Here is a 21,917-nt window from a genome sequence, read left to right on the forward strand (position 1 = left end):
ATGGCTCCTTCCAGGGATTGGTCTTTCTTGATAACATGTCCAAAGTACATGAGACAAACCTTGTCATCCTCATTTCTTTCTTAAAAACAAACAAGCAAACAAACAAAACAACAACTAGTTTTTGTGTCACAAATTAATTGAAGTCAGTTTCCATTTTACTCCTTTTGTAATCATTCTGACCAGTAAGATTTGCTGGGTAACAAAACTGGAGGGTTTTTAAGTCTGTAATCTTTCTCTCTCTCCTTTTAAAATTTGAATTTAAATAAAGTTTTATTATTGCTTTTACCTGTGATTTCTGGATTATAATACATACAGTCAGGGTGCTCCTTACAGGCAAGGATGACAAGACTTCATCTTCCATATGTCGGACATATTGCCAGGTGAGATCAGCCTCTGAAGAAGGATATCACTCTTAGTACAGTGGAGGGGCAGTGCAGGAGAGGAAGCCCTCAAGGAGATAGATTGGCAGCATGGCTGCCCCAAGGGGCTCAGGCATAGGAACCATGGTCAGGAGAGTGCAGGATCAGACCGCATCTCATTCTGTTGTACAAAAGGCCCACGATGGTTTGGAACCTGCTCGATGGCCCCTAACAGCAACAGTAGAACACACACAAAAGAAGATATGCTAGTTGCTTAGCCAATTGCATTAGTCCCTCTACCAGTAAGCCTCTTGTATTTGTGGCTCTTTCCTCTTTCTCCTCCTCTTCTCCCACCCACCACTCACCCCACATTCACCCTCTCATTTTCCCTCTCTGTTTCTGCTTCCCCCGCCGCAGCCCCCACCCCCAAACTGGCCTCATTATAATCTTTAAAGTCTGTTCCTTTGGTGAGAAAACCATATTTTCTCATACTTTTACTTCTTTATCATACTAGTATCATGAAGTACTTAGCTTTAGAGATTGACTAACTTTGCTGAACATAATATCTTCGCATTGTGTTAATCTCATGAGGTATTGGACAATACAATCATTGTTTTTAAGGAATGCATAGTATCCCATTGTATGTATTTGCCAAGGTTTATTTATTTGCTCCTTCACAGATGGGTTTTTGGTTTTTTACATCTTTTTGCTATTGAAGACATTGCACTAAATATGGTGTGAATGTATTTTTTGTTCTTTATTTATTTGAGGTATATATTGAGTAAAGATCCTAGAAACAATATTTCTATTACCTTTTGTTTAAGGAAAATCATATTGTTTTCCATAGTGGCTGTATAATTCCACAATCCCTCCAGCAATGTATGAATGAGTTCTCCGATATCTTCACGTCTTCTCCAGCATTGAATATTTTCTGTATTGTTGAATTTTGCTAGAATTGTCATTTGCGTTTCTCTTATAGCTAATGATTGCAGCATTCTTCATGAGATTGTTGGGTACCTGGCTGTCGTCTATAGTAAGCTGTCTCTTGATGTCTTGTGCCCAGTTTTGTTTGTTTGTTTGTTTGTTTTGTTTTTGTTTGGATTAGTTGTGTTTTCCCTAAGGTGCTGTAGTTTTCTGTGGATTTCTTTCCCACTGAGAAGGAATTTCAAGTATTTTGTTTTTATATACTTTAATTGGCATATAGTTCACATACCATAAAATCAATAGTTCAACCATATCAAAACGATTTGCATAATCATCACCACAATCATTTTTAGATATTTTCTTCCTCTTGTACTATTTGCTGTTAGCCCACCATTTTCTCATAGCCTACCTGCGTGACCCATGAAGAGGATGGGGCTGCAAAACAAATCAAGTACATTCTTGCTCCCTTAAAAAAATCTCATGTGAAAGTGAATCCAGATGGCATGGTTGCTCCACTGGGGTGCGTTACACTGGTTATCAATCCAGGAGCTGGCTCTATGGATTTACCCATCCAAGATTTCATTTATCTATAGTTTTTTTAAATTACCCCTTTTTTTTCCCTTGACTTATCATTGCCAAGTATTTTCTCTCAATCTGTGGATTGACTTATTTGATGGTCTTTTAAGGTACATACATGTGGTATTTTTAGAAGGTCTCCGTTCTCTATTTCACTTTCTATGTATGTTTCTCATTGCTTGATAGTATGTTTGTGTCTTGTGTTAGGGACCTCAAATTATGATACTGGGGTTTAAATTTATGTCTTTAATCCATCTTGAGTTTGTTTTTGGAGGTAGTGTGAGGTATGGGTCCCATTTCACTCTTTGTAGGTAGTGATTAATTTTTTTTCACTACCATTTACTGAAAAGACTATCTCTTCCCCACTTAATGCATTTTTGCCATTTATCAAAAAGGACTGTGTGCAGTGGTGCTTGGTTGAATTTCCTGCCATCTGCATGTTTAAGGAACATTCTGATTGTACTTCTTCCACAACAGATTTGTCGGTTTTTCTGAAAATCCATGTACTTTAAATATTCTTTGCAATGCCATAATGCAAACACATTTTTCTTTTATCGTAATTCTTCATTGTCCACATTTCACATGAAAATAAAGCGATAGAAAATACCATATCTTGCGTTAGGTTTATGTTAATCTTCAAAGGGATGCCTTTGCATTTTAATAATTTAAAGAGGAGCAACCAATTTGTCAAGTGGCATACATGGTTTGATTTCTTGACTGCTGCTTTTATTGAACATTGATTGTGGATTGAAATAAGATTAAATCTTTGAAATCTTCCCTTTTTTCTCCATTTATCATGATGTAGTCTATTGATATAGCCATGAGGATTTTTTACATTTACAATGAGTTTTAATTCATAATGATGGTTATATATTTTTATCTTCATTAGCAAATGCTGCAAGTCCACTTAGATTCCAGAAAGTAAGATTGTATAATATATATACCACAGGGTGTTAATGAGTATTCCTCCAATCTTGATACTGTGTTGTTCTTCAAATAGTCTAGCTTCTCAGATTAATTGTGCAGCCTCTAAATTGAATACATGTGGTGAACCTTGACACACAGGTTTCTGATTTTAAGCCATGCAATCTCTCTTTATTCTCTTCAAATAACTGAATAATTTTGTTTTATGTAGAGGCTCCAAATGAACACACTTAAGTGCTCCAGATAGGTATTGAAGGACTGGAATGGGAGGGAAAAGGCAGTTGGAAGAGTAGAGGAGGTCAGAGGACAAGGAAAAAGATTCTTATGGGGGCTGAAAGGAAAGTCTAGAATGGTAAAAAAATTAAAAACGCTACATGAGTGGTTCAGTTTGTGCAGTCCTAGCACATCTGTTTGTTCAAACCTACCCAGTGGTGCCATTGAAGAAAGGATTAACGATTTGCTTCCAAAAAGATTATACCTATAAAAATCCTATGGAACAGTTCTATTCTGTAACACATAGGGTCACTTTGAACCTGAATCAAATCAGGGTCAAATGGAATTAAGGAGCATGGAGTAAAGATGCCAGGAAGAGAGCGGTCTTAACTGATCTAGTTGGGAAATATATCCAATTTTCTCTACAGATCATCAAATTGTAAATCAACTTGAGGAAAATGTTTCTATTTCTGAGTTACAGGACAGAAAGAGTGTAAACGTGGAAGGTCCTGTGTTACGAGGGTAGGATGAGACAGAGTGGCATTCAGTATATGGAGAGTTAGTCCTGAGTGAGGCAGGCTTAAGCAGAGGAAGGCACCAGATAAGAAAAAGGCCATGCCATGCATAATCCCCATCTGGGTGGGCTAAGGATCTGTGTTCGTTTCTTAATGCTGTGTAACAGAAATGTCACAAGTGGTTGGTTTTGAAAAACAGGGCTCTATCTTTTCACATGTTAGAAGGTGGAAGTCTGAGTTCTGGGTGCTGGTTCTAGGGAAAGGCTCTCTCTGTTGCTCTCTTTCCAGCCTGAGGGATAATCTCTCCCTGTCCTGCATTCTTATGGGTGTCCATTGGGGCTCTCCATATGGCATCTATTTCCCACATCTCTGCTTTCACGAATGATCCTGGACTTAATCTGTTCCTTATCTATTTCAAAATGGATCCAGCTAAGATGCACCCTATTCTGAGATGGCCTCATTAGCATAACAAAGAAAGCTCAAGTTTCAGATTAATTAAATTCACATGTATGGGATTGATGTTGGGTGACTTCTAATTCTACTCATAGAGACCCCATGTGACAGATAGCATGGCAAAGCAGACCTGCCCCAGAGGGTTTCCTGGGATGGAATCTCCATGGAAACAGCTAGCCATACCTTTATCCTGGAACGTGAATTTGAGCCACCATACTTTGGTGAGCAGACAAATGCCAACTATTGTGCCTCGGGGACTCCTTCCAGATGTACAGGCATTACAATTTCTAAGACTGATTTTTGAGGAAAGTAGATCTAGAACAGGGTCCACCCCATAATCTTCTTTAAGGAGCAAAGGGATGCATTTTACAGAGAACTCTCTGTCACACACACACACACACACACACACACACAGAGTCAGTGAAAGACTTGCTCAAACACAAAAGAACCAGGAAGAATCCTGGTTGGACTGAAATCAACAGGCAAAGTCCCATTAAATAGACTTACAGCAATCCTTATCTTGCTCCTACAGACTAATGTCGGGAGCATGGATTAGGAGTTGTGACTTTTCACTGTGAAACCTGACTTTTCAACCAGGAAGCACATAAAGGCTTTGAGAAGTCAACATTAATACCTGGGTGAAGACGGCAGAGTTGAGTCAGGCGACACTCTTTCAAGGGCAAGGTACCTAGGAAGCTGCAAGAAAACCAGACATCCAGGGTTCCTAGGAAGAAGCGGTACAGAAGGTACAGAGCAGAGAGAAAAGGCACCACTGTAGTGGTGGGGGGCAGGGTGGGGGGAGAACCATGCTAACAGGGAGAACACGCTTACCATAAGGACTGCAAGCATCCCAAAGATTTAGAGGGGACATTTTTTTTTTATTACAGATTGAAAGTAAGCAAGACTAAGGAAAAAAACACAAACAAATACGAGAAAGTGGGATGAAGCATCTCATTTTTAAATGAAGGACTGGCTGGTGCCCCGGAAGTGTTTCCCACCTTGGAAACCTGCACAGGCTAGCTATGAGTCTGCATCTACTCGTGTCAGGAGGTTTGGGTTCTGAGCTTTAGTAGGGTTTTTTCTTTCTGCTTTTTAAATGACGAGTCCAGCCTTTTGTTTGAGAGGAACCCTTAATGAATGGTTGAGCCTGGGTCAAATTTCATGGACTTGCTTAAAGATAAAAAGCTGAACAATCTTAACTCACTGCCAGAGTCAATGCTGACTCCCACTGACCCCCAGTGAGTTTCTGGGCTTGTTCCGTTTCCGGGGGTTGAAAGCCCAGCCTTTCTCCCATGGCATTGCTAGTGATTTTGAACTGCTGACCATGCGGAGTGTAGGCCAGCACTTAACCACTACACTACTGAATTTTGGATAACATGCAATTTACTTCTGAATGATCAGTAGACATAAGCGATCCATTTAATCATTTATGAGGTAAATAGTATGAATTGGAGGGTCTGTGTCTGATCTTGTCATAGGTAAATAAGGGAACATTTATAGGTCTTATCTGACTTATATGGGAAGATGGCTATTTGAGGTAAACTACTCTGGAACAGAGGATGGAAGGTTTGTTTGTTTGTTTGTTTGTTTGTTTGTTTGTTTGTTTGTTTGCCATTGCTGCTTACTAGTATCACAAGGGTCAGATATAATTCAACATTATTATTTTGATACCCTGGGTAACGAAGTCCCCTAATAGTTAACTGTGTGAAACTCTAAGTATTTGTCACAAGAACAAAAGTATCATTCAATGAAGAGAAAGGAAACACGATTATGTTGATTCTGTGGGTAGGTGAGAGTGACTCAACAAAGGTCTCCTTCTTCTCTAAATTCACCACCAGCAAGTTGGTGAAATGCCGACAGGAGGCAGGGAAAGGAAAGAGAAGGCTAGAGAGAAGCCAGGGCATACCAGGAAGGTTCTTCTCTCAGAGAACTAGCCATCGGTATGAAGAATAGGTGGTTAGCATTCCTCCCCAACATGTAATCATTATAGTTATTCTAATACACTGTCTTTGATGATGATGATAAAAAGTTAGATTTATGATTCGTGCTCAGTGTAAGTTGGAAATGAAATCATTTATAGAGAAATTTATTACTATTAGATGAAAAATATTTTTGAAAGAAAGGTCTCCATAAACAGGTGGAGTAAGGTCAGTTTCTCTGTAATTGTCTGCCTTACGCAATGTTCATTTGAAAAGAATTATTTTGTACTATGGAGTTTTGTTTTAATTGTCTCACTATTTGTTTAAAGTCCCAGAACGATTGGTCAGGTGAGCGAGCTTCCGAATGCTAAAGAGAAAGCCTATCTTTAACTTGCTCTCCATTTAGAGAAGGATGAAGCAAACCAAAAAGGAATAAACAGTTTTAAGTGCTCGTTTATAAGCTATAACAAAACATGTCAAGGGGCACAAAAGTATTTTTAAAGAAATGGATAAGAAATAGTTAACCCTTGTACCTAATATGGTTTCTGCCCCAATTACTTCATATTCATCTTGTAGAAGTCAGTGATAAGCAATAAATAAATGCATGAAGACAGTTATGTCTTAATCAAACTTGTGGAAACCTTTATCTAAAATTACACAAAAAAATCATGAATACTTTCCTTTTAGTTTAGTTTTTAAATCCGCTCTTAGCTCTCAAGTCACAAGAATATAAGCTGTGGTCAAGTGTGGACCTGCGTACTATAGCTTGCAGACACTATGATAAAAAAAAATTCTAAAGGCAGCACCAGAAAACAAAGTCCAATATTATTTAAAAAAATATACAGAGACCTACAGTTAGAAATTCAAAAGAAAAAAAACATGCTCAGCACATCTGAATCTGAAAGAATGAAAGAAAAAAAATTCAAGCCTCAAATTGAACTATTTAATGATTCAATGGGCAAAATAAATGGATTCAGGAAGCATTAAAAGAAGATGGAAAGAAAACAAAGATTCACCATATTTTTAAAAAGTAGTCAACAGTCTACCATTTCAAGTGATAGAATATGAGCAAGAACCAATTGTGCTGAAGGAAGAAGTTCAAACTGCACTGAAAGCATTAGGCAAAAGCAAGCCTCCAGGAAATGATAGAATACCAAATGAAAGATTTCAGCATGCCTATCAAACACTAAAAGCATGCACGAGTGTATGCTAGAAAATTTGGGAGATATCTACTTGGCTAATTGAATGGAAGACAGCCTTATTTGTGCCCATCCCAAAGAAAGGTGACCCAACAGAATACTCAAACTATAAAAAAATATTAGTGATATCACATTTAAGTAAAATTCAGCCAAGTATCACCCACCCATGGTTGTAGCAGCACATTAACAGGGAGCTTCCAGAAGTTCAGGCCAGATCCAGAAGAGGACATGGAAAAATGTCTATCTCTGTTGATGTCAGATGGATCTTGGCTGAAAGCAGAGACTAGCAGAAAGGTGTTTACTTGTGCTTTATTGATTTGCCAAGGCCTTCTACTCTTTGGATCATAACAAAGGACGAATAGCCTTGAGAAGAATGGGAATTCCAGAATACTATATTGTGCTCAGGCTAAACTTATTCATAGGTCAAGAGGCAGTTGTGCAAAGTAAACAAGGGAATAGTGCATAGTTCAAACTCAGGAAGGGTGTGCATCAGGGTGTGTCCTATAACCATATTTATTCACTCTGCATGCTGAGAAAATCATCAGAAAAGCTGAGTTATATGAAGAAGAATGAGGCATCAGGATTGGAAGAAGGCTTATTAACAACCTGCAATATGTAGATGATACAGCCTTGCTTGATGAAAGTAAGCAGGACAAAGAACTTCGTGATGAAGATCAAGGATTGCAGGTTTCAGTATGGATTACAACTCAGTGCAAAGAAGATAAAATTCCTCACAACTGGACCAATGGATAACATCATGATAAATGAAGAACAGATTGAAGTTGTCAAGGATTTGGTTGTTTGGATCCACAATCAGTGCTCATGGAAGCAGCAATAAAGATCAAAAGCAGCATTGCATTAGGGTAATCTGCTGCACAAGATTTATTTAGAGTATTGAATAGGAAGGATATAACTTTGAGGATGAAGGTGCACCTGACCAAAGTCATGGTATTTTCAGCTACGTGACATATATGTGAAAGTTGAACATTGATAAGGAAGACTAAAAGGGAATTGATGCATTTGAAGTGTGGTGCTGGAGAAGAAAGGACCATGGACTTCTAAAAGGAAAAACTGATTTGTTTTGGGAAAAGTACAGCCAGAACGTTCTTTAGAGGCAAGGATGGCAAGACTTTGCCTGACGTACTCTGGCCATGTTGTCAGGAGAGACCAGTCCCAGGAGGAATCCTGTTTGGTAAGTTAGAGGAGAGGAAACAAGAGGAAGGTTCTCAATGAGAAGGATTGAAACAATGGCGGAAACAATGGGCTCGGGAACAGAAACAATTGTAAGGATAATGCAGCAGATGGCAAAGTTTTATTCTCTTGTACAGAGTCCCTATAGCTTGTAACCGACTCAATGGTACCTAACAACAAAATAAGTTAAAAGTTGAATTCACTAAGTGCAAACTCATTAAGTTCAGCCCTTGCTGAAATAAAAGACGTTCTGACAGCATAGTGGGCTATGCATTGAACTAGCTACTCCTTCATAGAGCTTGTCCACTCCTAGCGAGCCCCTCTGCTCCTCAAAGACTTAAAGTATCAGAAACCCAAGAGAGTTTGATAGGAGGTCACTATGAGTCAGAATCAGCCCAATGGCAATGAGTTAAATTTGTTTTTTGCCCTGAATGAGAGGCGCCCTGATGGTGATCTTGAGCAATCTTTTATGCAACCTTTAAGCATTGGGCTGCTACCACCAGATTCACAGTTCAAAACCACAAGCCACTAGCTACTCCTTAGGAGAAACACGAGTCTACCTCTTCCCACAAATACTTCCAGCTTTGGAAATCCTATATGCTGTGGCTTGGGATCAGAATCAACTCAATGGCAGTGGGTGGGGCTCTAAATACGCTGAGATAAAAATGTTGATAACAATGATCTCTTCTATAATCTCTTATAGTCTGATTTCATATGTTACTTGTGATTAATGACAAATAAATGAGTTTGCAAGCTAATGAGTTTAGAATCAGACACATTAAAAAAATCAGAGAAAGAAACCTACTAGATTAGAGGATTTTCTAATTTAGGGGCCCAGGATCTGAATTTAGAAGTTCTATGAGGGGTACCCAATTATAACAGGAAAATGTTCAGCAAAGGCACACTCGGTGACATTTACCTTCCTGCTTATTTTAATGAAAGGGCAAAGAAGTAGAGTTTTACTAGACAGCTTCCCTATTTCTGTGGGGAAAAAATAATTTGGAAATTCCTGGGAGAAGTAGAGCACAAGCTAGAGCTAAACTTATCCTATTGCTCCCTGCACATAGCACCTGAGTAGCATTGGCCAGACAGATGGTTGTTGCTATTGTTTATTGCCACTCGTGACAGCCCCCTGGGTATAGACCAGAAGTGCTCGGTAGGGTTTTGAAAGAGGCGAGCCTTCAGAGTCAAATCACCAAGTCTTCCAAAGGACAGCCAGGTGGGTTTATTCCACCCACTTTTCAGCTACCAGTCAAAGTGCTCACTATTTACACCCCCTCAGAAGGATAGGCACCTGCCATTCATTCACAAGTGCATCCTCCACTTCTGTTCATAAATTCATGCGGCAGATCTGCGTGGATCTACCCAATCTCAGCTCCTGCCCTTTGCTCATTTTGATTTCCCAGTTCTTGTCTGTTGGGAATTGTTTTTTCATTTAGAAAGTAGACACATCTTAAATAAAGTCTAAACATTGTATTTTCTTCTTTTCCTTCCCATGATCTTAGTTCCTGATGCCGCTATAACAGCCAACAATACAAAACAAACAAACAAACAAACAAACCCCCCAGTTGGGGAGTTTCACAGTCAGAAATCTGTTTTCTCACAGTTCAGGAGGCCTCATGGCCAAATTCAGGGAGCAAGCTCCAGGGGGAGATCCTTACCGCTTCTCAGCGTTGATCCCCTGGTTCTTGGTCATCTTCATGCAAGCTATATCTTCTCCTCCCTTTTAGCTCTCTTTTCTATGCGTACACTGTCACTTTTATGACTCAGAGGTGAAGAGTTCAAGTCATTCCCTACACTAATATGACAAAGAAAGTTATATTCCTAAATGGGATTACATCTACAGGTATATGGGGCTAGGATTTACAAGGCATATTTTTGTTTCCAAATTCAGTCCATAGTATCATGGAATAGAAACTGCTATCAGCTTGTTGCATATACTTTGAATACACATTTAAAATATGGGTATATAAATATATGAAAGTAGTCACACATAGTCATTTAAACTTTGTTTTGAAATTTATTTAATTTAATATACTTTTATTCCTTAGAGCTCACTGTTCCAGATTCATATGTCAATACAAATATAGTTTCTGTTCTTCCTTTTTTCCCCTCCTGCATAGATGTTCATGACATGGATAAAATATTACACAGGTACGTTGGCCCTAGTTGGTGAGCTCTAAGGTTTCTTCGTCTTCTTTTTAAAAGAAAATGTATATAATGAGGATGTTGGACTAGATAATTGCTAAACTTCTGTTTTCAATTCCAACTTTCTGTGGTTTCTCTAACTACATTTATGTTGCATGTTGCCAGACATTTTACCAAGTATAGAGTGAGGCTGTGGCTTGTAAGTCAGTAAGAAAAAGTAGAAGTCCCAGAGTGACTGATGCTTTCAAACCAACGACCTTGTGGTTAGTAGTGCAATAGAGAATCTAAATAATTAATAAAATGTAGAAAATTAACCAAGAAATATAGGTTAAATGTTGTCCTAATTATTCAGTACTACTGTAACAGAAATGCCACATGTGGAAGGCTTTAACGAACAGAAATTTACTCTTAATAGATTTAAAATCCACATGAATCATGAAAGAATTGATTTGCCTCATAGTAACTTTAAGAGTGTCTAATTCACTGTCACTGCATCAATTCTGACTCATCGCAAACCTCGAAGGCAGAGTAGAACTGCCTTTTGGGAAAGCTTCTCAAGGCGGTAAATCTTTACAAGAGAGGGAAGTCTTGATATCCTCCTGTGGAACAACTGCTGGGTTCGAACTCCTGACCTCGAGGTTGCAGCCCAATGCATAATCACTTTAGGAGCCCAGAGGTCTAACTTCAGGGGAGTAACTCTAGAAGAAAGGTTTCTCTCTCTGCTGGGTCTTGGGTAAGGCTCTTGACTGTTTCCAAATTCTATTCCTTTGAGAATGCGATGATCTTCAAGTGGCATAATACTATCTTCCCCCATCTCTGCTTTGCTTCTCTGCTACTACAATAGCTCAAAAGAAACTGATTCAAGTTAGAAACTGCACATATATTGTCCCATTAACCTGACAAAAAAGGCCCATTCCCAACTGGGATTATAACAACAGGAAAAGGAGTTCGCTTTTACAATACTTATTTTTCTGAAGATATAATTCATTCCACAATTGACATGAGTATGAATCACAGGCTATGGAAATGTGTAATATAACTATTTTTTAAGGAAAATCACTCTGAAAAATTTATGAGAAACTTGTCTATCCTTCGTTACTTCCCCCAAAATTCATTGTATCAGAGTGAGGAAGGAGAGGTAGTAACATCTAGCCAGTCCTTCAGCAATCTACAAGTGTGTGTGTGTGTGTGTGTGTGTGTGTGTGTGTTTTGAGGGTTCACCTCTGACTGGTCCTGATCCCACGTCTCTGGGTAGGAGGCTCCCTAGGGCAAAGCCAAAGCATCTGTGAAAGAATGTAATAGCTTAGGCATTGCTACTCTGCTCAGAATTTACCTAAGGTTTCTAATTTCCAAGGTTCTGTGGTTCACCTCATTTATCACAGAGAGACACTAAAGGGAAAAATGTCGTACACATAAAAATTAAAAATCTATTTGTTGCCCTTGGCAGGCTTTCATTTCTTGTTTATCTCACTTTGTTTTGTTTAACTCGTATTGGTTCATTTTGGACTGCACAAAAGGAAAGATGGCCCTGGTTTGCAATTGCCTGTAGAAGTTGCTTCCTCGGGAGTACTGAGGTTGCCCTTGCAATCTGACATCTTTATTAATGAGCCTATAACATAAGGTTATTGTAGGTTTAAAAGACACAGTTCCTCCACTGTGTTTATTTCCTGTTTTTACTTAATGTATTTACTGATTCTGGTATTTTAGGAATTCTTTGAAAAAAATAATACACACAGCAATCAGATTTTCTCTCTTTTGTCAACAATTTGCCATAGAGAGACAGTAGTGTTTTAAAGCTCTGACGCTGAAGCCAGGTTAGTGAAATGCTATTCAGTTCATTGTAACACATGGTGGTCACCATGTGCTTTAGATTAGAACTGTGCTCCACAAGTTTTTCATAATTGGTACCTTTCAGAAGCTGACTGCCGGACTTTTCTTCCAAAGCCCTTTTCCAGAAAACCAAACCCATGACTCTCAAGTCTATTCCTACTCTTAAGAACCCACAGGACAGAGATTTGTCTCTCTGGGTTTCTGAGACTATAAATCTTGATGGGAGTAGAGGGCCTCATCTCTCTCCCTGATAATTCTGAACTGCCAACCGTGCCATTTGCAGTCCAATCTGTACCGCACAACACCAGCAGGGCTGCCTCCTCCAGGTGGACATCTAACCCACAACCACCAGCCAGGGATGTCTGAAGCCGATTTCCTGTAGCGAGATCTAAACTCACCTTCTTTACTTTGAGTGGAAGTAAGCAAATTACTTAGTACCCCCTTACCTCAGTGTCCGTACATGCGAGGGAGCTTCAAAATATTTGTACAAAATGGAACTAAAAGGCCATAAAATTTTTCCACAAACTTTTTGGAGGACCCCTTAAGTTTTGAAGTAGTGATAGTGCTTTTACTTCCTAAGGGAATCAAGAGAATTTTGATCATTTTTTCTTGTAAACCATGTAAGCTAATTCCTGACACACAATGCAAAAGTGATTGGATTTATTATAAATTTCCTCAAATATTCAGTTGTCTGTCTTTAATATCTAACTTGACATATAAAATTAAGTAAAACTGTTTTTACTCTAGGAGATGTTTAGGTCAGAGTTTAGCTGTTTTGTGTTTGTTTTGTTTTTGTAAGTTTTTGGATTGCCACTATCAGAATAGTTTATTTCTTACATAAATTTTTAATTAAGTGGACTTATACAAAGGTTTATTCACTCAATAGGAATGAAGGTCTTAAAATGAGACAAAGTGCTTATCTAAGTCTATAGACACAAAGGAAACCTAGACTTTGTTCTATAGACTTAATAACATTATCAAAAGACCAGCAAAACTTTTGTAGACAGAGATAAGCAAATGTATGCAAGAACATAGGTCCAAGAATAGCTAAAATAATCTAGAGAAAGAAGAAAGATAATAGAAGAATTGGTGCATTTGAATGATGGCGTTGTCAAAGGACTGCCGGAACAAACAACTCCGTCTTGGAAGAAATATAGCCAGAATTTTCCTTAGAAAAAGATGGTAAGATTTCCCCTCCCTGACTTTGAATGGGTCAGGAGAGCCCAACCCCTGGAAAGAGATAAGATGTTTGGTAAAGTGTAGTGTGAGAGAAAAAGAGGAAGACACTAAATGACTTAGGTTGGCAGTGGCAGCAACGGTGAGCTTAAACCTAGGAAAGCTGATGAGGATGACCGGCCTGGACAGCAGTTTGTTCTGCGGTACATAGGCTTACTATGTCTTGGAACCAACCGGATAGCACCCAACAGCATATAAATATTCCTAGGTGCACAAGTGTGCTATACTGTAATTGTCCTTCCTTTAATCCCATAATAGATACAATCTCCCATAAGGTATACAAAATAAATTCTGTGCCATCGGGGAAGATGGTTGCTCTGAGAGACCCAACACATTTATTGTTTGATATCGTTTGTTGAGTTCTATTATCTGGGTTTTTGTTGAAAATGTTTGCATCTGTGCTCATAGGGGATATTGATCTATAACTCTATATTCCAGTAATGCCCGTGGCTGGTCTTGGTATCAGGATTATGATCACTCAGTTCACTAGCATAGTTGTGTAGGATTGGTGTTCTCCTTTGAATGATGGATAGGTTACCTCAATGAAACCATATGGCCTAGACGTTTTTCATTTTTGTTTAGAGTTGATAAATGACCTGATCTATTTCCTTTCTTCCTCTCTCCACCCTTTCTTTCTTCCTTTCTTCCTTCCATTTATTTTGGTTCCTTCTCTCTCTCTCTCTCTTCCTCCCATTATTTCTCTTTTGTTTTGAGTCTGTTGCGTTTTCCTATACCAGTCTGTGCTACCTTAAGTGGGAAGTTTATTTTCAAAACCTTCCTAGATTTTCAAGTTTGTTGTAGTATAATCCTTCATCACAATGTGCTCTAAGCCGCCCCCCAACCCCCGTTTTAAAGTTGGTTCTGTTACGATGGTCTACTTTGCATTTTTTGTTCGCAATATTTGTTTCATATGTTTATTTTACTTTATCAGTGGTTTGTCAATTTTGTTAATTATTTGATTAAAAACTTTTTTTTTCATTTATTTTTGTTTCCTGATTCATTTATTTCTGCTCTAATCTTTATTATTTATTTTCTTCTGGTCACTGAAGGATTCTTTTGCAGCTCTGGTTCAAATTGCTTATGATTTTGTGTTAATATGTTGCTTTTGGTGCCTTCTTCTTTCTTGACATATTCATTTATGCTGTAAACTGTCCTGTGAGTACTGCCTTTGCTGAGTCTAAAGGGTTTTGCTATAAGGTATTTTCCATCTCATTTGTTTCAAGGAAATTTCACATTTCTTCCTTCTTTCTTAAATTACCAGTAGTTTTTAATCATATTGCTCTTCAACTTCTAAGTAATTGGTATTTTCCCTTGAACTACCTCCTGTTTATTTCTTATTTCATAGTGTTGTGACCTGAGAACATGGTTTGTAATATCACAATGCTTTAAAATTTATTAAGGCTTGCTTTCTGACATAGCATATGGTCTATTCTGGAGAATTTCCCATGTGAACTGGAAAAGAATGTGCATTGAGCTTTCATTGCATGAAGTGTTCTGTATATGTCTTAGAAGCCAAATGGATTAATTGTGCTATTTAGTTCTTTGTCCTTATTGAATTTCTTTCCATTTTTTCTGTCCTTTCTTGAGAGTGCTTTATTAAATTTCCCAATATTTTTGTGGTATTATCATTTTCCCTCTTCAACTCTGTGAGACTTTGATTAATGCATCTTGAGGACCATCAGCTAGGTGCGTATATAATTATTGTGGTTCTATCTTCTTGCTCAATTGTTCCTTTAATCATTATGTAGTGCATTTCTTTGTCTCTCCTTCTAAATATGCCTCAATGGCTGTTTTATCACAGATTTATATCGCCACTTCTACATTTTTGTGTGCGCAATTAGCTAGCTTGATATATTTTCTTCTATCCTTGAGTCTTAGTCTATTTTTATTTTTATGTCTACAGTGGGTTTCTTGTAAGCAGTTGATTGTTGGGTCCTGCTTTGCTATCCATTCTGCTAATCTCTGACTCTTGTTCTGGAGTATCCTGATGCATTTAATCCATTTACACTCAATGTTAGTATTGATAGGTATAGATTTATTGCTATCATTTTGTTGTGTGTTTTTTGTGAGTGTGTGTGTGTGTAATTACTTTCCTCTTTGTTTCTTGTTTTTTTTCTGTTCTGGACTAATTTTGTTTGTGTGGGTTTTTCATTTTAATTTTTGCAGTTATTTTACTGTTTAGTACATCCTCTTTATTTTTTTCTATTCAGAAAGGAAGTGCTGAGTTTTTAATATTTCCACTGAGGTTACACTGTTAATTATTATTTTTTCCAAGTTTAAGACAGTTTATTTTCTCTTTCCAATTACTTGACTTTCTGTGAATTATACTGTTGTTTATCTTTGCTATTCCCTCTATTAGTTATTCTGTATACTATGCTTTGTTGTAGAATGATATCTCTAGCTTCCTATTTTCAATCTTTGGGCTTCAGGTACCACTTTCACTTGGTTGCTGTATTTTGGTTGGTATTTATATGTTTATTGCAGGTTGATGACTGCTGTTGTTGTTGCGTGTCAGTCCAAAGAATACTCCTTAGTAAATGTGTTGGTTCTGACCCATGATGATGTTATGCACAACGTAACAAAATACTACAGGCTCCGGCTCCACCATCACTATTGCTCCTATGCCTGAGTTCATTGCTGCAATCACAGTGTCACTCCATCCCCTGGAGCGCCCTCCTCCTTTATGCTGGTCCTCCTCTTTACCAAGCATGCTGGCCTTCTCCAGAGACTGGTCTCCCTGGACAACATGCCTAAATTAAGTAAGAGGAAGTTTTATAGTCCTTGACTCTAAGGAGCCCACTGGCTTTCCTTTTTCCAAGAAAATTTGTTTTTCTTTTTGGCAGTCCATGGTATTTTCAATATATTTTTCCAGAACCACAATTTAAATGCATCAATCCTTTTTTGGTCTTCCTCATTCAATTGAAAGATTTATGACAATCTGTCGTGTGAAAAACATTGGCTTGTATTCAGTTTGGGTATACTACAACTAAAAGTATAAATGTTGATGCATATGAGACAATGGAAAATAACAAGGTTATGGACCAGGGGCAACTTAGTCCATATATATATATATGGCTATATAACAGTTATGTCTCAGGTTAGTGTGTATAATAATATAATAAACTGAGAGTCGGTGAACAAAAAGAAGATTCTTAATAGAATTGTTTCATGCAGTGTCCAGAACAATGGGTTCCAACATAAAAACAAGTGTGAGGATGGCATAAGACCAGGCAATACTTCATTCTGTTTCACCTACAGTGCACCTAACAGCAGTTATAATAAAAATTATGTCCATGATAGTATGGAAATGTACAGGATTTCATCACATTCAGAACTCAGTCAATCATCCCCTGACAGGAGGGTCATGGGAAGAAGACAGGTCAGTCAGGTTGCAGCATAGCATCAATGAAACATACAGCTCTCCTCTGGTTCTTTAATGCTTCCTCCCCCAAATGTCATGACCCTAATTCTACCTTACAAATCTGCCTAGACCAGAGCATGTCCATGGGTACAGATAAGAGTTGGAAACACAGAGAATATAGGACAGAAAAAATCCTCGGTACCAATATTGAGAATAGCCATACCAGGAGGGTAAGGGTAAGGTGTGGGGAGAAAGGGGGAACTGATCACAATGACCTATCTATAACCCCCTCCCAGGGAATGGACAATAGACAAGTGGGTAAAGGGAGACATCAGACAGTGCAAGACATGAAAAACTAATAATCATTTATAAATCATCAAGGGTTTATGAGGGAAAGAGAGGGAGGGAGGGGAAAATGAGGAGCTGACACCAAGGGCTCAAGTAAAAAGAAAACACTTTGAAAATGATGATGGCAACATATGTACAAATGTGCTTGAGACAATGGATGGATGTATGGATTTTGATAAGAGTTGTACAGTGCCCAATAAAATGATTTTTTTAAAAAGAACCCAGTCAATATTTTTGGACACTGGTATACAACAAGTAACCAAAACCATGGAACCTGAAATCATAGATGTGTGTGTACTACTGTAAATGGATCATAAGGATTAAACATTTTTAAGGGACAGTATTCAATAATGAAGAGATATGAAACAGTTGAATAAATTATATGGATAATGTAATATACTCAGACATAAATCGTATTCACAAACAATCTATACATCAATATTGACACCAAATTTATTTGTAGTCTACAAATAAATACAGCTCAGTGTCTTTCGCTGAACAAATTATTATACAAGTGATGATACATCCACAGTATGGAATATAACCTAGCAAGAAAAAGGAATGAGCTAGTAATAGTTGTTAACAAATATGAGAGTTATCCAAAGACTTGTCCCGGGGCTGAGGTAAGTGAATCATCAAAGGTTACATATTGCTTGCTTCCCTCTATCTCGCGTTCTGAAATGTTCAAATTATTGACATGACGCTACCGTGGGTATCAGTTTCTAGAGACAGAGATGAACAGAGTAGGGTACGTGTGGCTGTAAAAGCATAGCACATGATATTGTTCAGGTGATACAAATATCTTGACCCTGGTGATGAGCACACAGATAAGGGCATGTAAAACTGGTTCTATATGCATCTGGTCGATGGAGTATCTCCATGTAAATATCCTTTACTCTAGTTACACATGATGTCACCATCAGGGGTAACTGAATGGAAGCTATGACAGATCTGTTAGTTCTGAAACTACATGTGAAAACAAAATTAGTTCAAATGTCTAAAAAAATGAATGAGATCAAAATAAAAGAAAGCAGCTAAGCCTAAGTCTTTTCTTTAACTGTGTGTTTGCTCTTGTCCAGATCCCTGGTGGTCTAATGGGATAACTGGACTGCTAAGGGTGAGTTTGGCAGTTTAAAATCACACGCCACCCTTCATGAAAAAGATGAGGCTATTTCTCAAAAACATTTAGAGTCTGGAAAATCCATAGGGGCAGTTCTACTCTGCTATAGGGTCTTAACAAGTCAGCATTGACTTGATGTCAGTAAAGGAATGAGGTAATCCACCTACTATGAGTCCCTCTCTCGATATCCATTTGTTCTCCTTATAAAGTTAGAGCTGTACAGTCCTTGAATACTTCAATTTCAATTAGACTTGAAAGAATAATTAATACGACAGCAGCTACTATGTAGTACATTATGTGCAAATTCCCTCGTAAAAGAAAGTTGAGCTTTGACACTGATATAAAGCAGACCCAGAAGGCTGATGTTCAACATCGTTTGACTCTTGGACTTAATTTTGGAACACTTTGAAGTCAATTTATGCCACTTGACTCAAATCATTCATCTCAGTGAAAATCTGTTATTTAAATGCCAGCTTCTTGGCATTGTCTGTCGACTCCATGGAGGCTACTACTGCATGGCAATGTTTAACAAGATACTTCCAGTTCAGATACCGTGTCTAAGCAACAGACAAAACCTGGTTTTGATAATGGATCCTGGTTTTTGATAATGTAGTATAGACACCATATTTTACAACTTTTAGTGACTCTTTTGTCATTCTCTGTATGTTTGCATTCCTTCCATCTAATAGACAATTATTAAGCATAACTGTATCTCTTAATTTTGGTTGCCTTAAAAACATTAGCAGGGGCCAGTTATCATCATCTTCCATATTAAAGTTTATAAAGAACATCACAGCAATATATTGTGGAATCTGGAGCAACAAAGAAAATGATTCTCTTTGATTGTAGCTAATGTTAAATAACAGTTACTATTAAAAGACTTACCTGTACTTTGCCAATTTTTGAAGATCTAGTAGTTTAAAATTCCGTTCTCATTCTGTAGAGATTTTTATAGTTGGAACTCCCATCACCCTTGAGTTCATGTATTATTTTATATATATATACACACACACACAAACACACAGAATAATGGTTATGCATTTTCCTACTCAGGTGTCCTACAAAAAAAAGTTTCCTAACTGTAGATTTTTCAAGAATATTGATAGTGGATGATATAAGGGCAATCCAATCTGTATTGGAAGAAGTAATGCTAGAAAGCTCTTTAGATGCAACGACGTCAAGATTTTGTCTTACATATTTGGGTATATTGTCAGGAGATACCAGTCCCTGGAGAAAGACGTTATGTTAAGTAAAACAGAGGAGCAGCGAAGGAGAGGAAGATCCTCACGGAGATGCATTGACACTGCGGCTGCAATAATGAGCTCAAGCATAGGACTATTTTGAAGGAAGGCGCAGGACTGGGCAGTGTTTCTCTCCATCGGCTCACTGTAGATCAGAGCCCAATGGATTGCAACCAGCCCCCACAAATGCAGACACAGGAAGTGGTCATTGTGCACTGAATCGGTATTTCAGAAACACAGGTTTGCTTGGCTTCGGTTGACAACTTAGTATAAACTCTGTGATGTTCAAACAGACAGACCAATCTATGGTCATGGAGTCCATTCTGACTATAGCCACCCTGTACAACAGAGAGCCTGAATGGCCACATTTAGGTTCTAGGGGCTGTAAATCGTTACAAGCCAAGACTTTTTTTTTTATCAATAGGATATGATATGTACTTGAATTTTTATCAATTTGATAGTGGAGGGAATAGACGCTCAGCATGTTTCAATTTACATTTCTCTTACTACGAGAGGATGAACATGTTGTCCTTTTTAATTGTTTTACTCTGGTGAATTTTCAGCTTATATATTTTACAATTTCTAGTTCCTTTTTAGTATATTTGCACTTTCTTCCTAGAGCAAGCAGAAAAGTATTATTTTGTTGTCAATTTATAGAAGCTTTTTTATATATAAGAGAAATTATGTCTTTGCAATGTGAATTGAATTGCTTTTTTAGAATTCTTCATTTGTTTTTTATTTCCATATATTGTTTTGATAATGAAACTTTTTTCAAAATCATTATTTTTGGTAATTAAATATATAAATCTTTAGTTTTATAAGTTAAAAAGAAATCCCCATCCATGATTTTCAAGAATTCACTCATATTTTTCCTAGTACATGCATGGCTGCATGTTGGAAGATAACCACAAGGTCAACAGCTTCAACTCACCTACCTCCTGTGGGAGAAAGATGAGGCTGTCTGCTCCTATGAATAGTCACAGCCTTGGAAAGCCTTGCTCGGGTTGCCTTGAGTCAGAATCCATTTGATGGCAGTAGACTTGGTTTTTGTTTTGATTAGCAGGTACTAGAAGGAGGCCTGGTTGTGCAATGGTTAAAGCAGTTGGCTGCTAACCAAAAGATTGAGGCCACCAGTTGCTCTCAGAAAAAGGTGGCACTCTGCTTCTATACAGCCTTAGAAACACAACAGAGTTAGACTACTCTGTCCCACTACTCTGTCCCACTGGCCCACAGTGAATTGAGGTTGACTAGACAGCACTGGTGTGCCTTTTTTAAGTCCATGTTCAAGAATCTGAAATAGCAGGCTTCTCTTCCAGGAGACACTTCAATGTTATACTATCTGAAACATATGAAACAATATATTGAAACTATATTTTAGAAATTTGTGGCTTTTAATAGGCTAATTTAGCATATCATGTAAAGATGTGCCTATGCCTTTAAAGAAATTCTGTTTTATTCAAAATTGTGCAGAGAAAAACTCCTCCTGAGCCAGGTTTATTTTTAGGTAAAACCACAGAATCTAATCAAGTTTCCTGTTATAATGTAAAGTGGAAATATAAAGATGCCTGATTATTCTGTGTTAGGACCGACCGTTCCATTCTCTCATCTGTCTTTTCCTATCACCTCCAGGGTGATATCCTGGACGGGGCTCCCGACACATAATGGAAAGCTTCAGAGGAAACATTAATAACTTCCTTAGTTCAAGTCGCCCATGTTATCACAGAAGCAAATGAAAAGTCTCCCGACCTTTTCATTTACTTCTACGACAACATGCGCAGAGAGGGACGAGTTTTGCCAGCTGTTTTAGTTTGAAATTACAGTGCTAGGATTGGTTTCATTTCTGGGTCCCCCACAGCAACCATTACTTACAAATACGAGATGAGCAATGGCTGCATGCAAAAAGTCACAGGGATTTCAGTTCAAATGCTTTAATTTATTATCAAGATGATTTTGTTGGTTGGATACAGAGGGATAGGGAAGGTTTGCATCGGTTGTTCATTAATTTCCAGGGTTTTCTTTCTTCTTCCTTGTTTAATCTATGAAACTTTTAAATCTAAAAATCTTTTAAAACTATTTAGTATGACTTCCCCCAACAGTGTAGACTCTCTCAGTCTACAGAAACTCAAAGTCTGAGAGATGTTTCGCTGCCACCTTGGCCACTTCTGCATGCATTTCCTGGAGAGAGCGAGGAAGTTAAAGAAGACAGTAGAGAAAACATCAAGTGCGTGAATCTGCTTTTATTTTCCTTTCTTTAAGACCTCATATTAGAAGGGTCAGGTTTTGATTCCTGCTGATGTCACTATATTTTCTTATGTATCTTTGCTTATTTATTTAATTACTCCTTTCCTTCACCTAAACGC

The sequence above is a fragment of the Echinops telfairi genome, unplaced genomic scaffold, assembly GCF_000313985.2.
Source record: "Echinops telfairi isolate 266 unplaced genomic scaffold, ASM31398v2 ScPeMD7_23;HRSCAF=83, whole genome shotgun sequence".
In the NCBI taxonomy this organism is placed as follows: Eukaryota; Metazoa; Chordata; class Mammalia; order Afrosoricida; family Tenrecidae; genus Echinops; species Echinops telfairi.